General features: G+C 45.7%; 2 protein-coding genes and 1 long non-coding RNA gene across 6 annotated transcripts in view; 1 reads left to right on the top strand and 2 right to left on the bottom strand.

Moving 5' to 3' along the window:
* The window catches only part of LOC139061063 (serine/arginine-rich splicing factor 4-like), a 174,898-nt gene that overhangs the window by 90,817 nt on the left and 64,545 nt on the right, over nt 1-19,536 (top strand). The window lies entirely within an intron of this gene.
* Nucleotides 1-19,536, bottom strand: part of LOC139061064 (E3 ubiquitin-protein ligase RNF217-like) — a 344,621-nt gene that overhangs the window by 298,554 nt on the left and 26,531 nt on the right. The window lies entirely within an intron of this gene.
* On the bottom strand, nt 3,360-11,646 carry LOC139061059 (uncharacterized). Its single transcript, XR_011515154.1, has 3 exons — nt 11,193-11,646; nt 9,572-9,708; nt 3,360-4,448 (listed from the first exon to the last, which is right to left on the bottom strand). It is a non-coding gene; the product is annotated as an uncharacterized lncRNA (long non-coding RNA).

Genomic DNA, 19,536 nt, shown 5'->3' with positions numbered 1-19,536 from the left:
GGCAGTGATGAAAAGCTGGGCAAATAAGCGAGAACGTGCGACGTGGTGGACAAACACAAGAGACGAACGCAACGAACTGAACAGAAACATCGAAAACAAAGGACTCGATGAAGGTGCCAACATTTTCCCCATTTTCGGCGTGCCGTCGAGGATAGCGAGGAGACGGGAAGCGCGAATCCTGCCGCATCGTGTTTATATCTCGGGGGACGGCGTCACGGCTGCGCGCGTTATTTGATGCGACACGTCCGAGCACGCGAGAGAAATTAGGAAAGGTGATAAATTTAATTAAAAGTTAGCCTCTAGTTCCAAAACATATTTGTCTTTCTTTTGGGTGGGGGTGGAGGGGGGGGCGGCATTTTCATTGTCTGGACCCTGTATCGCCGAGCACCTGCTCATCAAGTGCTTCGAGCAGGCAACTCTGGGTTTGTGGAGGCGATCCGGTAGTTCATAGGGAGCCCCCATGCAAACAGCGCCCGCATGTAGGCTCCGTATTAATTCAAGCTCCCTAGTAATCTGCGTTCTAATATGATGCACATGTAGGGTCCCTCCCCAGGGTCCCTTCCCCGGGTTTTCTTCGCGAGTCCTGGTTTACGCAGGGGCCTAGCAATACAAAAAAAAAAGAACATGTGTCTGATTTTACCACCGGAACCAAAGTTCCCGGGAGAGCGCAGCAGCCCAATGTTCTGCCCAATTAGGCCGCAAACTCATGCATGCCACGATAGAATTACAGCCTCACCAGTCCGCTCGTCGTACGCGGTAGCGATTTTACGTGCTTCCCACGTAGTCGCGTACGCTTGCGTTGCATGGCAAGAATTTACTTTAAACGACTATTAAAACCCTGTATCGCTTTATCTGTCGCCTCCAAACTTTTTTTCTTCCTTCTGATATTTCTGCTTTAATGTACCTTTGACCGTCTCAAATAGTCCGAAACATTTCTTCAATATATGGCCCCTCTTTTCAACTCAACATCGCCTCATACAGGAAGCTTACATGGCCAAAGACACTCGTAGGCAATGCACGGTAAAGTTTGTGGGCACGGCAGATCAACAAGAAACCTATCGTCGGTGCTAATGGATGAGTCGGGAGCAACCTCTAAAACTGAAAGAGGACACACGATGAGTGATGTGTTCCCGATGCTCGCGCCGCGCCCACTGTCGATGCTTCGCTGGGGCTCCGTTTTTATGCCGAGAGTAGCCGATGACGTCACACAGCCGAGATTTGATCCCGTGACCTCGCGCTTAGCAGCGCAACACCATATCGCCGTTCAGCCACCGCAGCGGGCGCCAAGGAAACGGTCGTGTGTTACCAATGGAGGAATTAAATGCTAATGGTAGATGTAACATCGCTGTACACAGATGGAGTTTTTCATGAAATGTGCTGGAAGTTCTTTAAAAGTAAGGAACATGAGGGAGCTACGGAATTTCCTCTTGGCGGCTTTATTGCCACAAATTCATACATTTGACTACGGCTAGAAGTAGTAATTAGGCGAGTAATCATGCAAGTTAATTAGCTTGATTAACTTGTAAAATAGAAGAGCTGTGCAAGCGATCCCAGTGGTAGACTTGAAGCGCGCCATTCGATAACCTTATAGCGGTTTTCAGAAATGTATAGAAGTTGACGCTGCTGATTTTTTACGGCTTAGTGAATACCGGCTAATTTCTCACAGAAGATCGAAACTGAACTTGCCAAGAGTGCAACTTTAACCTCCATAGTAGAAGCCCATCAGTGACGTGACTGTGTGTGCTCAACAACTGGTGAGCGTAAAGCGAGCGAGAGAGAGAGAGAGAGAGAGAGAGAGAGAGAGAGAGAGAGAGAGAGAGAGAGAGAGAGAAGAGAGGAAAGGCAGGGAGCTTACCAAGACGCACGTCAGGTTGCTACCCTGCTCCGGGGGAAGGGCGATTGGGAATGAGGAAGAACGTGAAGCGAGCGTCAGTATGAAGTCGCCTTTTATGCCCGCGTGAATAAAACGCAGTGATGTTTTATCAGATTTATGCTTTCAAATGACTGTAGATGCGTCATCACGCCACCAAACTAAGCTTCAATGGATTCCTGGACATGCCGGCATACCGGTAAACTCTGGGGCTGACAATATGGCTACGGTCGCGCTATAGCCCAATACACGAGGGCTGAACAAAAACACTCAAGCAAGTCTACACTCTAAAAATTTTAACACCCTTAAGGGTGTAAATGACTTGTCCCATGGGTGACACCCTTTTTGGGTGTATTGCTACACCTCAAGCAAAGGGTGCAAATTAACACCCTACAAGAGAAGGGGTGTTAATATGACGTCACCTCGCCTATGGGTGTAAAGCTAACAACTCCCTTTCTATATGGGGTGTAACAGAGACACCACCCTTTCAATATGGGTGTAGCATGGACAACACGCTTCCAAAAGGGTGTTATCCCTGCAAGTATTTTAGCGTTCACTACAGCCATGTAGTTAATGGGCAGACTAGCTGTTGTGAATGCTGCCTAGCCTTAGCTACGGTACTACCTTGTTCAGTATGAGCCAGAATCTGTGAGGCGTCGTCATATTGCGCTTCTGGTCCGTCATGTGGTAGCATAACGTGCGACCCTTTCAGGCAAACAATTGAAGGTTTCACCATTGCAGCAAGGCACACAGGCCATGCTTTTCGTAATCTTCCTCTGCAGTGATAGTACACTGCCGGTCGGATGCAGAGCGCAATAACAATGCGCGCTGCACTAAGGACACAGGATCTCCCGCACCTTGGTGCACCAGTACTTATAACCCCGTGGAAACAGCACACAGCCAAAAGCATAGTTGCATGCATTTCAGAAATAATTAAAAACCTCCACTTTTCTTGGTCAAACATTTTCGCAACACCAGCTCGACCAGGAGGGAAAGACACCACAGCTCGTTGTTGTAGCTCATATTGAATGCAATAGAGCACAAGCAATGCATGGATTGGCGACGGTAACAAGTACAGTACTACAGAAGCATATGTTTGCCTGTCAAACAGTTTTTTGCCGTTTTAAGCACACATTTTACACCTCTATTCATCAAAGTTGTCATTTATCGCCACGGGATGCTTCTACTACTACTTTGACACATGACTTAAAGGTAGCACTCAAAGCCAAAGAACAAAGTGCTTCCACGTCGAATCATGTTTCAGCATTTATGAACAAAACAGCATGTGTAGCTGTCCTTGCTGTTCAATATATAAGCATGCACTATTTCCTGAAATATATGTATGCTCCATTTACTGAAAGATACCTGCTTATACCCAATAACTTAGTTTATTTTTCACCATGTGCTTGCATTGAATATTGCAAAGGCATTGTAAGTTAAGCTACCAGAACAACAATCAGCTAGTCTAAGGTTATGTAATTGAACATCATTGTAAAATTTGTGACGAAATGTCAGAAGTATTTATTTCATTCAAGAGAAATGGTTACATAATAATGTTTGCACATTTTAAAAGTAAAAAGGAAGATGAGTAAAACCATACCAATACAAAGACATAAGCACCGAATAATGGCACAGGCTTGCTCAATTAAATTTTAAGCAGAACAGTTTTTTTAAATAACCTCACTACTAAATATCACGTTTTCATTCGAAAAGCACTGCATCTTATTATAAAGCACAAAAATAACCGGTCATAAGTAAGAACAAGTCTGAGTGTATCTTTAACACAAGGATAAAAAGTTGGGCGAGTTGGTACAGTAACATGATCTTGGATTGTAGCGCGAAGTGGCATGGACACAGACTAGAAGCAGACGGGATGAGCGCTAACTCTCAACTAAATTTTTGCAAGCTAGTCTCTTATCAAGTATACCTGTAGGCATTGCGACCATTGTGCTCCCAAGATGCATGAGGCATTAGTCATTGCAGAGTTGTAAGGACATGACAATCCTAGGATGATTATGTTCTTGAGGCTTTTTTTCCCCACTTTCCATCTTTTGAAACGTGTATACTTTAGTCATGAATACAAAAATGCTACAACTGGCATGTGATAAGTTTTGCATCTTATTTCCTAGCAGCTCATTGAACCAAGCCACGATGACAAATTTAAATGCTGTTACCTCATCAGACATTCAAATTTCTTAAACACAAACAAAACCAGATAGGCATTAGAGTGAGCATCACTTAAATACATTACACTGGTTTAAAGTTATTGCGCCACTTTGTGCCAGGTAAAAACGTTAGAAACATCAAAAATGTTAAGATTCTACGGCCAACCGTGAAAACTAAATAAAAAAAATCATTAAGCTTTCTTAAACGGGTACAGGAGCTTTACAACTAGCCGTCTTGGTGATGGACACGCAGATAGATGGGCAGCCATTCCACTGAGACGAGAATGTTGAGGGCTTCGCATGGAAGACTGTGAGACACTGCAGAGTAGTTCTTGGTCCACATGAAGGAGGTTGCTTGCATACACGTCTGGGCCACCATACTGAATGCATGGTGTTACCGGAGCTTTTTCCCCCTGCATTGTGGTAAAAAAGCATGGTTAAGTTTATACGATATTTAATATGCAAAAAAAAAGAGGCGAGACATGCAGACAGGACACGAGAGTAGAGAAGTGAACACGAACGCGAAAAACATGAAAAATTTCATTAAATCGTTTTATTAGATAAAATTTTTATACTGTGTGTCATTCATTATGAGGGTTCATAACCGCAACACATTTAATATATAAGCAGGTAGAATTATCAGCTTGGTCAGTTTGTACAAGCTCGTTTGAGGCAAGAAATCGAGTTTCACAAACACAACCTCAACATTGTTGATTGAAAAAGGAACACTTCACATGACATGCAGTCCTGTGAGTGGAAATTGCACAGTTCAAGAAAAACAAATTAAAACTCACAGACCGATCCTGAAAAAGGAATAAGCACCTGCTACTGCAAAAAGCGAATTAATTGATAGGTTTTAGTAGCACAAGGGCATCTTTGGCCAATTAGCGCCAAGCCTATACTGCAAAAAATAAACTTAGTGCATCTTTACAAAGCAAATATATAAAGATGACTAATGCCTCTCTGCACTACAGTTGCTTTGCTCTAGCGTGAAGTCATTTTAATGCATGCACACGTACATACACATGCTACACCCAAGTGTAACAGCTGCAGAATTAAAATTGGGCATCAACAAAGTCGCAACATTTAACCATTGATCCCAAGCTGTACTAGTGACTGGAGGTAGTACCAATATCGCCAATGACGAGTTGCACTCTTTCTGCCCGATGTTATGCTGCTCGTATTGTCAAAGATGAGTTACAGTCGGCATTGAGGGAAAGCTGCCCTCAAGAGCAGCTCTTATTTTTGTGTTATTTCTAACCAGAGACCAATGAAGTAATATATTTTTAGAATGAGAATGACGCCGAAAAATTGAGTACGTAAAAAATTTGGTGCATTTTTCCGGAATTAACTTGGGGGTTAACGGCTAAAGCGGCAATCCAGACACTAGAACAAGTTTTGACATGTTTGTTACCAGTGAATGCTAGAAAATATGTTGGCATTCTGTAGTTTTGTCCAACAATGCAAAAGGGATTCTTAATAACTGATGAAATAAATGGAAAAGTATCATGAAGTATATTTCGTGAATGTAACGCAGAATCACTCAACTTCTGTTACTATTAATCTCCACTAGATTAACCTGCACTTTCTGAACTAGTTCAGGAGGTGCTGAATTTCACTCCTCATTCCACCAGTTCAACGTGGCAGCACCTGCACGTTGTGATTCGTTTTACTTAGTGCAGGCTTTGTACAGGGCGAGTTCACAGCATTCCCTGCACTTGGCCGAAAGGTAGTGCATGTTTACGCAGCAGGTGTGGTGCCGCTTCTGCACGAGTGAGGCGCAGAAATCAGAGTTTCATACAATAATTACTAGAGGGAACTCTGACGTTAGTGTCCACAGGAGATCAAACAAGAACGGCTGTAGCAGCATGGAAATTATGGGAAGTACATGGATTTGCCTAAACTTCATCTGTTTGGCTTCAAACGGCTTTGTGACTTTGTAAACTAGTCATTCTCAACAATATACTGTGTAATAAATAAATAAACATGAAAATCGTCCGACGACAGGATTCAGACACAGGAACTCTAGAACAGAAGTCTGATATTGAAACCATTAAGCCACGGAGGCACGTAACGACAAGCGAGTGCAACGCCCTGATGAATTTATCGCGGGCATACCAGTGCCTTGAGACGCTTGGCGCCCTTCGATTTGGCTACCTGGACAAGCTCAATCGTTGCAATTAATAGCAATTGTGCGTGTTGACGCCGTCTTCTGCACTTCGAAGAGTATAGACTGCGCTGAAATTTACGGCAATGAGATTTATATAGCGTATAATATACGAAGCCACAAGAACGTCTGAATTCACAAGCACGATTATCCGACAAATCCATGTGCTTCCCATCATTCCCATGGTGGTACGACTGCAGCGCCAGAGTTCCCTCTAGTAATTACTGTAAGAAACTCTATGGCAGAAATAACCGAAGTGCCTCGCATTTTGTTCTGGAGTAATAAACTAAGTTTTGCTGGTCCCATAAATCTTACTGGTCATTAATTCCAAGTTTTAGTGCAGTCACATGTCTAGTAACCAATTGTGGTATTTTGCATAAACATTGCAAAGCCAACTGTGGTGAATGTTCACCCTGGTAAATTGTTTATGATGGAGTAGCATAGACTACTGAAGCAATCTCTGGAAGGCAAGTCAAGTAATTTTCTTATTAGCAGCCTCTAAACAGCATTCGAGCTTATGACACATGCACCTCAGATATGCAAATATTTCCTTGACTCAGCAAGAAGCGATGCTTCATGTTCCACGAGGCTACCTCTATCAAAGCAGTATTGGTGCTCTCTAAAAACAATGCCAATGCATATTATCCAAATATTTTTCAGGGGCAACAGTTATGCCTGAAATCATGCTAGATTAGTTTTTTTAAACACATGCTCAGACCATGTTAGAAGTGCTTCTTAAAATCCTCCTATTTATTAGACTAGTCATATATCTGTACACAAAGGCTACTAATTAGGTCCCATGCTATATCATCTTAACAAAAACTTCACTTAGTAATACACATGCTATGATAAGATTTGAGACCACATTGAGATACTGAACAAGGTGAATTCATTATTTTTAAAAAGAAGCTCCTGTTCTTCCAAAGGAGAAGAAAGGATACTGAGGGTCAAAATTTTTCTGAATCACAGCTGGAAGATGCCAGGGAAGGCACGTGGAAACTTATTTGTAATTTTCTATTTAAATGTAGAAATGATAAAGGGAAATGAAAATGGTAAAAAAAAACAACCAGGCATGGGGGAAAACGAACCTACAGCCTTTGCATTAGGCATGCGATGCACTAACCACTGTGCCACCGAGGCAGCATTCAACCGTCCACAATGGCCCCTAAGATTGTCGACGCTCGAACACGGCAGTAGTACCACAGTGGTTAGTATATCACATGTGTAATGTGAAGGTTATGTGTCCGTTCTCCACCCACAGGTGGATATCTTTTAATCCACTTTCACTTACCCAGAATTTATCATTTCTATACTTCATATAAAAAAAACTTAACACATGTTCCTGTATGCTTTCCTTGGCCTCATTATCTGCTGGCTTCTTCCAGTTCTGTTACTTCCAACACTTATACATATTCTAATCTGGTAAGTAAACAGTTCTGCATGATGCTGGAATACAATATAAACATTATTGCATGGCAGTGTTATGTAGAATGCCTTACATTGCCCAGGCAAGGTGTATTTATATCAATCTGAAAAAAAAAACCATTTCCACTCTAGGCAGAAATGCTGTGTACTGCTGTGTGCAACAGGGTTTAACGAAAACAACTTGTTCAGAAATAAAGCCACCAAACAACGAGGAAACATGAAAACTAGATGAAAATTTGTGCAGTTGCATGTTAAAAATTTAGCACAGCAACAGATAAAGACATAATGAAGGAAGCGCGAGGATGGTTTATTTTGGACACACGAGGCAATATACTTGAAAGATGCATATGAGCTTACACGTGGAGAAATATTGTTTATGTAGTAGCTAAACTACGAACAGGCCTAGAACACACTGATACAAGGTGTCGAGCATGTCAATCTTATCATGCCCTTAAGTCAAAGAAACATGGCTGTTTCTCATGATTCGCTACACATGGCTGGCTTACACAACTTAGCCACTTCTATATATGCCTTGTAATTACCAGGTGGTCTGTATAACACATGCAAGCTTTAAATATGTACAACTGCAACGTAGCTGGACAGCACCAAGGTAATGTCGTTTGCCATCGTTTTGAGGAAGTGAAACCAATTCTTGCATTTTTCGTAATTAGGTAATTAGTTAACAACGATTACTTAACTGCTCAAATATTATATTCAAAGCAAAAGTGTCAGTGCGAAAATTGTAGAGCACCCTGAAAAATTCCCAATCCAGCTTTCTACTGCTCAATAGGTGCAACAAATGTTTCTTTCAAGCTTGAAAGAAGCCAGTGAACACATGCAAGTGCCGTGCAACTAACCGCTCGTGCACCTGAACACCATTTGGCTCCTCCTTTCATGCTTGAAAAAAAACTTTTTGAAAAGAATATTTTAGAAATTGATTAATTATTGACTATGTTTTAGGCAAAATGCATGAAATAGTGTGACTGCCACCTCCATTTTCGGCGACATGAATTGACTCCATTTTCATGTCCAAATCCAGCTATACATGGTGCGTGTTTTGAGCTGGTTCTGTAATTTAGGCTGGTTTTGACTAATTGAAGCTTCGCACTTTAATAATGGAGTCAGGTTAAAAAGAAATTGGTACATAAACAGTCGCTGTCAGTACTCCATACTCCTTTAACTTAGTGCAAAGTGCTTGTGAGCCAAGAAGTTGGTAGTTCTAAGCAGTATTTCTCATTTTGACCTAGTGTTATAGCCCACTTACTATGATGCCATGCTGCTCAGTCATGCTGGTCCCAGCTTCAATCTAGGCCATGACAGCTGCCCTCCAATGAGGGTAAAATGCAATAACGCTTATGCACTTACATTCAGGTGTACATTAAAGAAGGCCAGGTTCCCAAAACTTCAGGCTGTGACTTTGGTATGTAAAAGCCCATAATTTAATTTTAATATCTAAAGGTGCTTTATTAGGAGCAGGGGCATCATTTTGAGCTTTTACTGCACTGCCATGGCACCAAGAAGCTCTAAGTAAATAAAAAAATTTCAAGGACAATGTACATATCTTGCAAACATTTACAAACATTTCTCTGCATGCACCTCTGTTGCTGTTATATTTAGATCCGTATGCCAAGGCGGGTTATGATGTTAGAACTTGTTTCAAACTTGTTTTTTTACCGCTTTAAAGTTGTTGGTTACCTTGCATCTCATTGTGTGTCGAACGCACATTTCAGTGCATCAATTTCTTCAGAAAGTGAACTCCTCTTTATTTATTTGTGCATGCAAAAAGGGTTCAGAAGAACTGCTTTCTGAAGGTCTGTATAAGAACAAAAAACAATTCTATGTAGGCTGCACAAAGAGAAAGGATTGGTTTGTAAATATGTTATTTAGTTCTTAAAAAAAGAGGCAGCTGTCAGTATTCTGTTCCAAAGTAAAAATTGGCCCTACCTGGCTCTGCTTCAGTTTCCGATGTTGATGGTCCATTCGGGGGCACTCAACTGATAGGCTGCACTTTGGCGATGTCGGGTGTGCTGTCACCAGGCCCAAGGTCGATCGACAGCCTCACCAAAAGTCGAGTCCAAACGCTATAAAAGAAATATCTCATCATTTTGCTATCAGTTTTGTCATCTTGCGTGTTTCACACACGGCCGTCAGTGGAATATTTCGTCACTTGGATACTGAAAGAAATTCAAGCATTTTCTGGCAGCCAAGATGATGATGATGATGTGTGGTGTTTTATGGCGCAAGGGCCACGTTTGGCCAAAGAGGGCCATGACAAGTGGTAATGTTGACGATGTATTATGGAAGATGTAACTTGGCTGTAAACTGGCCTAAAAATTGTCGCTGTAAAGTGCGTAAAATCTACGTGCTATAAAATTATGGCGATGACTAATGACAAATAGTATGAACATTAAAATCCATCGTGGAAGAATGATGCAAAATAGAAAATATACAGGATGGTAAAATTACTTGGAGCACTGCTGCCTCGCCAGAGCCCTTGAAACACAAGGGCCTAGAGGCATGTGCTATACGAAAGAGCTATCACAGCAGCATCCTCTGGAGAGGACGGCAGCCAAGCTGAATACACAGTAAATGGAGAACATTAAAGAGCAAATGCAGTTGTCACATTAGATTGATCAAGTACAGCAGAAATGGAAAATAAATCAGTGATACTCTGTTGGCTTTGAATGCAAGAAACGTAAAAACAGGAACTTGCAGCCACGCCACATTGAATTTCCCGCGTTTGCTACACCTCACAAGTTTGGCATCGTCCGGTACTCGGGGATAGTAACCGCTTAAAATCAAGATGAACGAGCGTCGGCATAAATTAACAGGATACTTAACCAGGCAATATTGGCGCATAAAACAACTCACGTAGCGAAGCTACTGTCAATTACCCGATGACGCATCTGCGGGCGAATTCAAAAAGGAAAGAGTTTCACTTGTTTCACGCCTACTAAGCTAAGACAGAATTCGAGTTTCTTACTAAACTATACTGGATATTTACGCTCCGAATAAAACGCTGGAAATTTTGTTACGTCACATTGCATACGTATGAAAGTGAGGAAAATGCTTTTGTTGTATTCTGCCCAGACGGCATGCAGCAGCTACCTCTCATGCAACAAAAGCATGAAAGTGGTACTCGTGACACCGAAAACAAGCATATACAGCGCCAACGTTACGCCCCTTGGAGTTGGAACTAAGCACGATAAAGCCAGTTAGTTTTCTAGCTTTCATAACGCCATGAACACGACCAAACATCGAGCGAAACAACTCTCTGCTCTCGAAAATTACTACCGCTTCCATTTATATACTTATCGCTGCCACAAGCAAAAGTCAATGGGCTAGCTGTCCACAAGCCGCAGATTAGACTGACAGCAACATATTACGGTAACGTAAAACAATTTCCACGCTAACTTAGCAGCCGCGGTGTGCTCTAAATGCCAAAGTTCTCGTTTGCCGCTCGAAATTCACACCATGATGACGGGCACTGCATCTTTCACATGAAATATTGCACGCTTTGCGCCGGAGCTCAATAGGAGGGCGAAACGCATTTGCACGTACGTACCTGAAATCCGCATGCCGGAAAGCCGTTGACTCTTCCGAGACAGGGCGCACAGCCATACACCCGTACGGCGGCTTGACTTGGACGTGAGGCACTTCTACCAAACATTTCACATGCGACATGCTTCACACCGATTGCGCGAACACCAAAAAATGACGCAGGCCGCATTGCGACGCCGAGCAGACGCTGCGCACCGATGAGCACCGATGAGCTGCGTGCGCGGATTGCAGAGAACAAAGCCATACAAAACGTTAGGCGCGAGAAGATGGCGGCTCTCGTTGCGAAGACGAAGCGAACGAAGCAATGACGCGCGAATGAATGTTGCCAACTGTTGGTTCCGCGTTATGCCGGCGGTGGTGGCTTTAGTGGCGTGTGTTGCGGCTGTCTAATTTTTTATTTCTTTTTCCCAAACAGTATAATTAAGATCAGTTATTTGTTTGAATTTTTAACTGTGTCATTTGGCATTATCTTTGTCTTTTTATGCTATTAAGCGGCCAATTAGGGCCTCCCAGGTTCGCGCGCGCCAGCTGCGCGCGCAAATCTCAGAGGCCATAGACAACTCGTTAGGAGATGCCGTTCTTGTCGTTAACGTTTCATCATCGTTTCTTCAACTGAGATAGGTAGTGTCCCTTTTCCCGGGGTTGGGAGGGGGCGATCAAGACAGCATCGCTCCGCGGGGCGCCGAGGAGTGGGTTGGTGTTGGTTCTTATCGCGAAATTCGCGAACCCTGCGATTTTTTTTATAACGTAAGCATTTCTATACTTCTCCAACAAGAAAAAACATCCGTCCGTCAGTCCGTACCACACGATACGTTTCAAAATAGAACCCGCAACAGCGAGTGAATTCACCTTCGTGCTAGCTCTCGCTTCAACGCGACCGAAGCGGCGAGAACACTGCGCTCACGAAGCTCTCAGCTCATGCCGCACTATGCGCTTTTCGCAGAACACTTTCAAGATAGGTGTACGCGCGTCTGTTTTCAAAGCGAAGTAAACGGTGCGAACACAGCGCGGGAAGGTTTCAGCAGTGGGCACACTCTGTCCACAATGCAGTTCGCTTTCAAGATACGGTTCGCGCGGCCGTGCCACAAGCAGCCGCCGCCGGAGAACGGTTGATAATGTTTCGGCGCGGATGAAGAGGGCTAAAGAGCGATAACAGCTCAAAACGAACGGAACGTCACCAGCGCGCCTGGCCCCGCCACCTGCAGTACTTTGCTTGCGCCGCCGACCAGAGCAGCTCGCGTCGCCGCAGCGCTGTCGCTTATACTTGTCGGCTCAAGTCTCATAACATTGATAACGACATGGACTGCGTGTAGATGAGGAAGAGTCACAATGCTTACGCACACTTGGACAAATCCGAGAGGAGTTCCGGTGTGATTTTTTTTTTTTTACCGGAAATGTACAGTCAGCGGTGGGACCCAGAGTTGACAATGCCTGTAAGAGGGGTGCCAAGCTTTTTTTTTTTTTTGTGAGAGTCTTGCCCAGCTCCCAAAGATCTGCTCAAGCTAAGACTTGCTGATGGCTGTATGGGTTTTTTTTATTGTCGCATGCCCTCGAACCGCCACAGATCCTACAGTGTAATGGCATTAGAGCAGTATTCACGTGCAAAGGGAAATGCAGCCGGTAATTGGGCTGCCTAAGGTTTGCGGCCCGGCGGCAGCTGCCCTCCCGTCCCCCGTTTCCGTTGACAAGTTACAGGGAGGGGTCTAGAGCAATCTTACACCCTCTCCCGACAGTGGCGTAACCAGAAAATTTTTTCGTGTGAGGGGGGGGGGGTCCCAATTGGCCGTGGAGGGGGAAGGAGCGGGGCCATTGCCATAGCAGCAAAAATTTTACTGTTAGTGAGCGTTACAAGTGCCCGGCGTGCCCCACTTGGCTACGCCGCTACTAGCCCCCCTCCCTCCCCCCCGCGCAATCGACGCAAATCGAGCTATCAGAACGTGCATGACACGCATGCATGACATAACATGAATGACATGCCGCGAAGCTAGCATGGATGTCGTCACGTCATCATCAGCTTATTCTGACGTCCATCGCAGGACGAAAGCTTCTCCAGCGATCTCCAATACCCCTGTCTTGTGCTAACTGGTTCCACGTGTCTTCAAGTTTCCCAATTCCATCACGTCCACATTATTCTCTGCCGTCCTCGACTGTGCTTCCCTTCCCTTAGCACCCATTCTGCAACTCCAATAGACCAGCAGTTCTCTCCCTTACGCATTGCAATGTCTGCCCAGCACGACTTCTTCCTCATAATGTCAACCAGAATATCAGCTATCCCCGTTCGCTCTCTAATCCACATCGCTGTCTTCCAGTCTATTATCATCATGCCTAATAATTTTCATTGCATCGCTCGTTGCGCGGTCCTCAACGTCTTCCAAAGCTTCTTTGGTAACTTCCAAGTTTCGGCCCCATACGTTACTAACGGTAGAAAGCAATGGTTAGCAGTAAGCTCCCTGGTCATGATTTAGTAATGCCTGCCGTAAGCTCTCCAGCTAATATTTTATTTTTGTTAATTTCCTTGATCAGAGGCCCCTGCGACTAATTAAGCTCAATAAACGTATTTCTGCGCAGGTTCTAGAGGCTGACTGCCGACCATGACATTCGTTCTCTCGCCACGCTGCGGAACATTACTTTTCTCTTCTGCATACTAACTCTCAGTCAGACTTACACTTTCTTCGACATGTTCCTCAAACGTTTGTTGCAAATAGTCTGCAGTGTTGCTGAGTATGCCAATGTCATCTACAAACCGTAAGTTGGTGAGCTATTTACCGTTAGCCCTCACTTCTAACCATTCCTAGTCTAACTGGTTGCACACCTTTAAGCATTGAGTGATAGCATTGTAAATATTTTGCTATTGATCATATGAAGCCTTTTGCAGATATCTGGCTATGCAAAGTCTGCGCGTTAGTGTCATCCGTTCGATATCAACATTCGTGGGAAACTTCGTTTTTGACCACTGTTCGGAGCCAGTGCGCTGCTGCCTAGGTGCCCCGATCTAATCATTCCAGCTACCTGATTCAAGCGCAGGTAGCGCGCGTTTTATGTACAGCCAATATCAACGCCTTAACTGGCAATGTTCATTTATCATATACTGTAAGCTTGTTCACTTACTCCCTTATAATTAGGGTGTAAATTAGAAAGACTGGGGGTGTTCCAAGGGTGTTTTCTTGTTGAACGCCCTTTTGCGCTGAAAAAGGGTGTTTCAAGGGTGTTTACAAGGGGTGAAAAGATGAATACACCCGCATTACACCCATAAGGGTGTGAAAATTTTAAGAGTGTAAAACGCAAGTTCACAAAAATTGAATTATGGGGTTTTACATGCCAAAACCATGATCTGATTCACGCCGCAGTGGGGGACTCCGGAATAATTCGAACCCCCTGTGGTACTTTAACGTGCACCTAAATCTAAGCACACGGGTGTTTTTCGCACTTCGCACCCACCGAAATGCGGTCGCCGTGGCCGGGATTCGATCCCGCGACCTCGCGCTTAGCAGCCCAATACCATAGCTACTAAGCAGCCACGGTGGGCATAGCACAACTTTATCGATTAGACGCCAGTTATGCAGATAATCTTCTGCATGAAGTTGGCCGCCGTGTACAGCTGCCGATCTCTGCTGGTGCTAGCCGTAACGTACATTCTCTCAATCACCGCATCAGGCTGGAGGTGATGTATGCAGGCAGCGTATTTGTGTGATCACGTGTCGTTCAGCTATGCCTTGTTGCACGTGCATCCATCGATAGGGAGACGAAGAGAGGGGTCATATTAAGCCGTCGTACGTTTGATCAGCAAATGCGTGCTATATACGAAGGTAACGTTGATGACCCGTGATAATCGTCCTTGCAGCATAGAAAAAGTTGCGTGTGGTAAGGCCTCATGCCAGCAATCAGCTCCGAAAGCTTTAGTAGCCTTCTTTACTAAAAATGACATGGTGTCTACATATGAACACTTTGTTATGTTCCTGCGCGTTATATATTGTTACGTCGCAGCATCTTGCGTGTGTTATAGATTAAGTTGTGTGCTTCTTTTTATGCATACATTTACTGTCGTTGCTTAAGCATGTTTACGAAATTTGTCTTATTTAGCAGACAATGCGCCTTGTCTGTCGTACATGTCGTTCTTTCGTCCGCGTCTTCGTAGCGCTCATTTCATCAAGTATGCATAACCAACTCACCCACATCAAGCTTCTGTTATTTAGCAGGTCTATCGGGACGATGCGCCTAGACTTTAACCCCCACGAAACCCAACGCGCCATTCATAATGCACCATAACTTCAATACCTCAACATGCTAATTTAGGCACTGCAAAAGAAAAGTGAAGCTAAGGTTAGGGTATCGTTTTTCTCATGCTGGAGTAAAGCTTTGGATGCGTACAGTTCTATAAACCATTTACTTATTTAACATTCAGATTACGCTTTAATTCGAGTGTCATTCAATATTTCCTGTAGAAGTATACTCTCCATGGCCACAAGACGAACAAATTGTGTCATATGTTATTTGACGTAGAGCGACCTTAACGACCTTGATAGGGTCACGTGTGGTTATCAATTATTCTCAGATAGTTTCTGGGCAGTTTTTCGGCGTCTCTTTTATGCGAAGCATATTACGAGGGCTCAGCCCAGCTCCTCAGGCGCGGCGGTGTCGCCTTGAAACCACGTGACACCGTGACGTCACGACAGAGGAGAAGTGGCTTTGGCTCAACTCTTGCAAGATGGGCTGGGTGGGAATCGAACCAGGGTCTCCGGAGTGTGAGACGGAGACGCTACCACTGAGCCACGAGTACGATGCTTCAAAGCGGTACAAAAGCGCCTCTAGTGAATGCGGTGTTGCCTTAGAAACGAGCTGTTTCTAAGGCTCAGGCGTGCGTCGCTTGCTCAGGCGCACATTTCGTTGCCGCGCCGAACGCTGCGTTGCTCGACGCTCACCGCGTCCAATGCGGGGCGTCCAAGGCTAAGCAGAGTAACGCATGAGTTGTTTCTTCGTCTAGCCGAACCAAATATAGCCAAGCAACAGCAGTTCACCAAGCTAAACAGTGGTTCAACAACTAAAATAAAGGCTAGTATGCTTCGCATCCTGGGCTTAACCTTACCTAAGCCACAGCCATTTTTTTTTGGAGGGGGGTGGGGGGGTGGGGCGAATAGGGGTGGGAAGGAAGTGCAAAATAAAATTTCGAAAGACTACTCCCACTACTCGAATTCATTCAGCGCCTCTCTTTATTGTTCCCCTCACAGAAGGTTTTGGAGGGCAGGGCTATCGCCGCGTAGTAGTAGTAGTCTTCGGAGTGACCTTCGGGATTCCGGAGGTGTTCGAGGTGTGCTTGCGCGGGTGCGCGCACGGCTTTCATTCCTTGTCTACCGGGTAGTTAGGGGAGCGAACCACGGCCTCGTAAGCATAGTGTACGCTGTACCGCTCGACTATACGATAAGCACGCTCCGAAGGGGGCGCGGGACATGAGCTGCATGCGAATGTGGGCGGGATGGGACGCACGTGATGGTGGTGCGGGCTCGAAGGCTGAGAAGAGAGGAAACGCATGGCTCGATGGCGAGGAGGAGGAGGAGGAGGGGAGGGGAGGGGAAAGGAGGGGTCTCGTATAGTATAGTATAGTCAGCGTCAGTTAGCGCAACGCGAAGCCGGCCCGGCGGCTACCGACTTTCAAGAGACGTGCTCTTCGCCGTCTCTGGAGGCCTCGAGTCTATCTCTCTGCCCCGGCAAACGCCGCGTCGATAGGGACGTGCTCGCGGCAATCGCCTGCAGCATAAATGTATAATCCGCCGTGAATTAAGTGCGCATGCGTTGTTGGTGTGTGTGCGCGCTCGTGTAGAAAGGAAAAGGAAAAGCGTGCGTGCTTACTTTGTTCGCGCGTTCGATCTTTAGGTGATCGTATTCCTCGTTAACCGAGCGACGAACTGGAAGTTGGCGCCTGGATTCACGACTGCGAAAAAAACAAAACTATTGAAGAAATAAAGACGCAGTACCATTGAAACATAAACGGTGGGGAGCGTAATGCTCACTACTGAATGCTCAATAATGCTCACTGCAATACACTTTAGAAACGCAGATTTTCACGAACGTTTCTTTCGTGAGACAAATTTACGTTAACGTCATCAGAAACGTACAATTCTACCGCTGTTACCGATTGTTACATGTCGAGTAACGTTTTGTTATTGAAAGAGTGCGTTTGAAATAAGACCTTTTAGATTACAATAAGCGCGCAGCCTTCTTTAGCCTCTCATATTTTCTTCGCACTTTCATATTCATGCATTCTTACGGTTTGCTTATGTGTCCTCCCAGTATAGTCATATCATGACACGGTACATGCTCAATATATTACACGTGGGAACACAACGGTTCCTAAATGGGATCCCCATGTGTCCACACGGGATTATTGTTTGCGGGGCAAGTGTCTTTTTCGGTATACGGTATCGAAGCGCCTTTCGCCGTTTACGCGGTGTCGACAACTACATAGCCCCGCTGACGGCGAGAGTTCGCACTCGACTGTCGCACCGCGAAACCTCTCTCACCGCCTTCCACTCGATATATATATAGCGGCATTGTCAGTGCACATCGTGCGTCGTTTACTTCAGGGTACGCACCTGCGGCCAAGCCAGCGTTTCCTCCGTGGTGTTTGAGCCGTCCACAAGTGCATCTAATGATTCCAGGACTACAGAAGAAGACAGATCTACCGGCCCCTGCTCTAAAACAGCTGAGCTTACTTCTTCTGCATGAAAAGTACAGAAACCACGTCCACATCTATACCGATGGATCAACTACGTCGTGCAGTTCCGGTGGTGCCGTGGGGGTACCAACGCGCGGAATGACACTGCGCTTCAAGACATCGTATGTCACGACCTCAACGGCAGCGGAACTAACGGCCCTGCGTCGAGCACTGGAATTCATTGCATCTGAAAGAGCTAGAAAATGAGCTGTGTTCTGTGATTCCAAACCGGCATTACAGTGCACGCAGTCAGTTCTTCGACACGGATGCCATGACCAACTGACATACGAAATCGCGAAACTTTACCATGATGTCCAACAAAAAGGTCACGAGGTCATTTTTCAATGGGTACCTGGCCATTGTGGAATCAGTGGCAATGATTCCGCCGATAACGCTGCTCGTACAGCACATCATGAAGAGCAGAGCGTTCCGATTCCGCTTTCGAGGACAGACGCCGCTAGGCAGCTTCGACACTTGGCACGCAGTCTCACACTGACCGAGTGGAACTCGCCAAACTTACGACTTACTCGACTGCATCGACTAAATCCCTCCCTGCAACTCCGGCCTCCACTCGGACTTCCTCGACGTGAAGCTACGCTTCTCTGTCGCCTTTGGTTAGGAGTTGCGTTCACAAAGGCATACTCTACATTGATTGGAGTGACTGACAGTGGAGCATGCGAGGTCTGTGGCACGGAAGAAAACATCGACCACCTGCTGTGCCACTGTCCACGATACACCCCTGAGAGACAAGAACTTGCCAGGGCTTTTCAAAAACTGGACAATCGGCCACTTTCTGTGCAGGTGCTGCTGGAACACGGCCCCCATCGCCCGTCGGCCCAAAAAGCTGTGAAGGCACTTTTGTGCTTCTTAAGGACGACGGGCTTGTGCGACCATTTGTGACTCTAATTGCAATTTTTGTAAGACCACACACGTCAGCGAACTCACTGCAATTTCCTGCTTTCCTTCCCTCCGCTCTCTCCCTGTTATCTTTGTTTTCCCCCTTTCCCGCTCCCCCGGTGTAGGGTAGCCAACCGGACGTGACTCTGGTTAACCTCCCTACCTTCTTCTTATCTCTATCCCTCCCCCCCCCCCCCCCCTCCACTCGATATACGGCGATCGTCTCGAGAGACGTAGGGCGATACGCATCGTCGAAACGCTTCTCTCGTCACCATCGTGCTGTTCCCAAAGAGGCCATTAAACGGCCGACACACTTCACGCTGCCGAACGCGCCATTCGCAAGGAGACCGTCGTATATCGTCGCCGGGTGTATTACAGCTGGTCGACCAGGGACGATGACTTCATCTCCATGGCAATGTGTCCCCCCCCCCCCTCCCTTGGAGTACTCTCGGTCGAGGGCCGAGAGTTAAATGATTCAGGGGCGGTAAAAGGGGAGACCCCGCCGGCGCGAGGCGACAACGACCTGTTTGTTTCACGCGGCTCGATGTTAGCTTTACAGCTCGCCTTGCGCCGCTACGACGGGCGAAGGACGGTTCGGCCGAGCCAATGCAGCTTCGTAAATGTTTACTTAAGCGTCGCGTTTCTTCGAGCACCTGGCGTGCCGGGCGTCACGGCTGGGGACACCGCGGGCTAAAAGCGCTCGCTACAGGTGAAAAAAAGAAAAAAAAGGAGGTTTCTCACC

Source organism: Dermacentor albipictus, chromosome 6 (assembly GCF_038994185.2).
Source record: "Dermacentor albipictus isolate Rhodes 1998 colony chromosome 6, USDA_Dalb.pri_finalv2, whole genome shotgun sequence".
Classification (NCBI taxonomy): domain Eukaryota; kingdom Metazoa; phylum Arthropoda; class Arachnida; order Ixodida; family Ixodidae; genus Dermacentor; species Dermacentor albipictus.
Note: the sequence above shows the minus strand (reverse complement) of the source record. Positions and strands in the feature narration are given on the sequence as shown.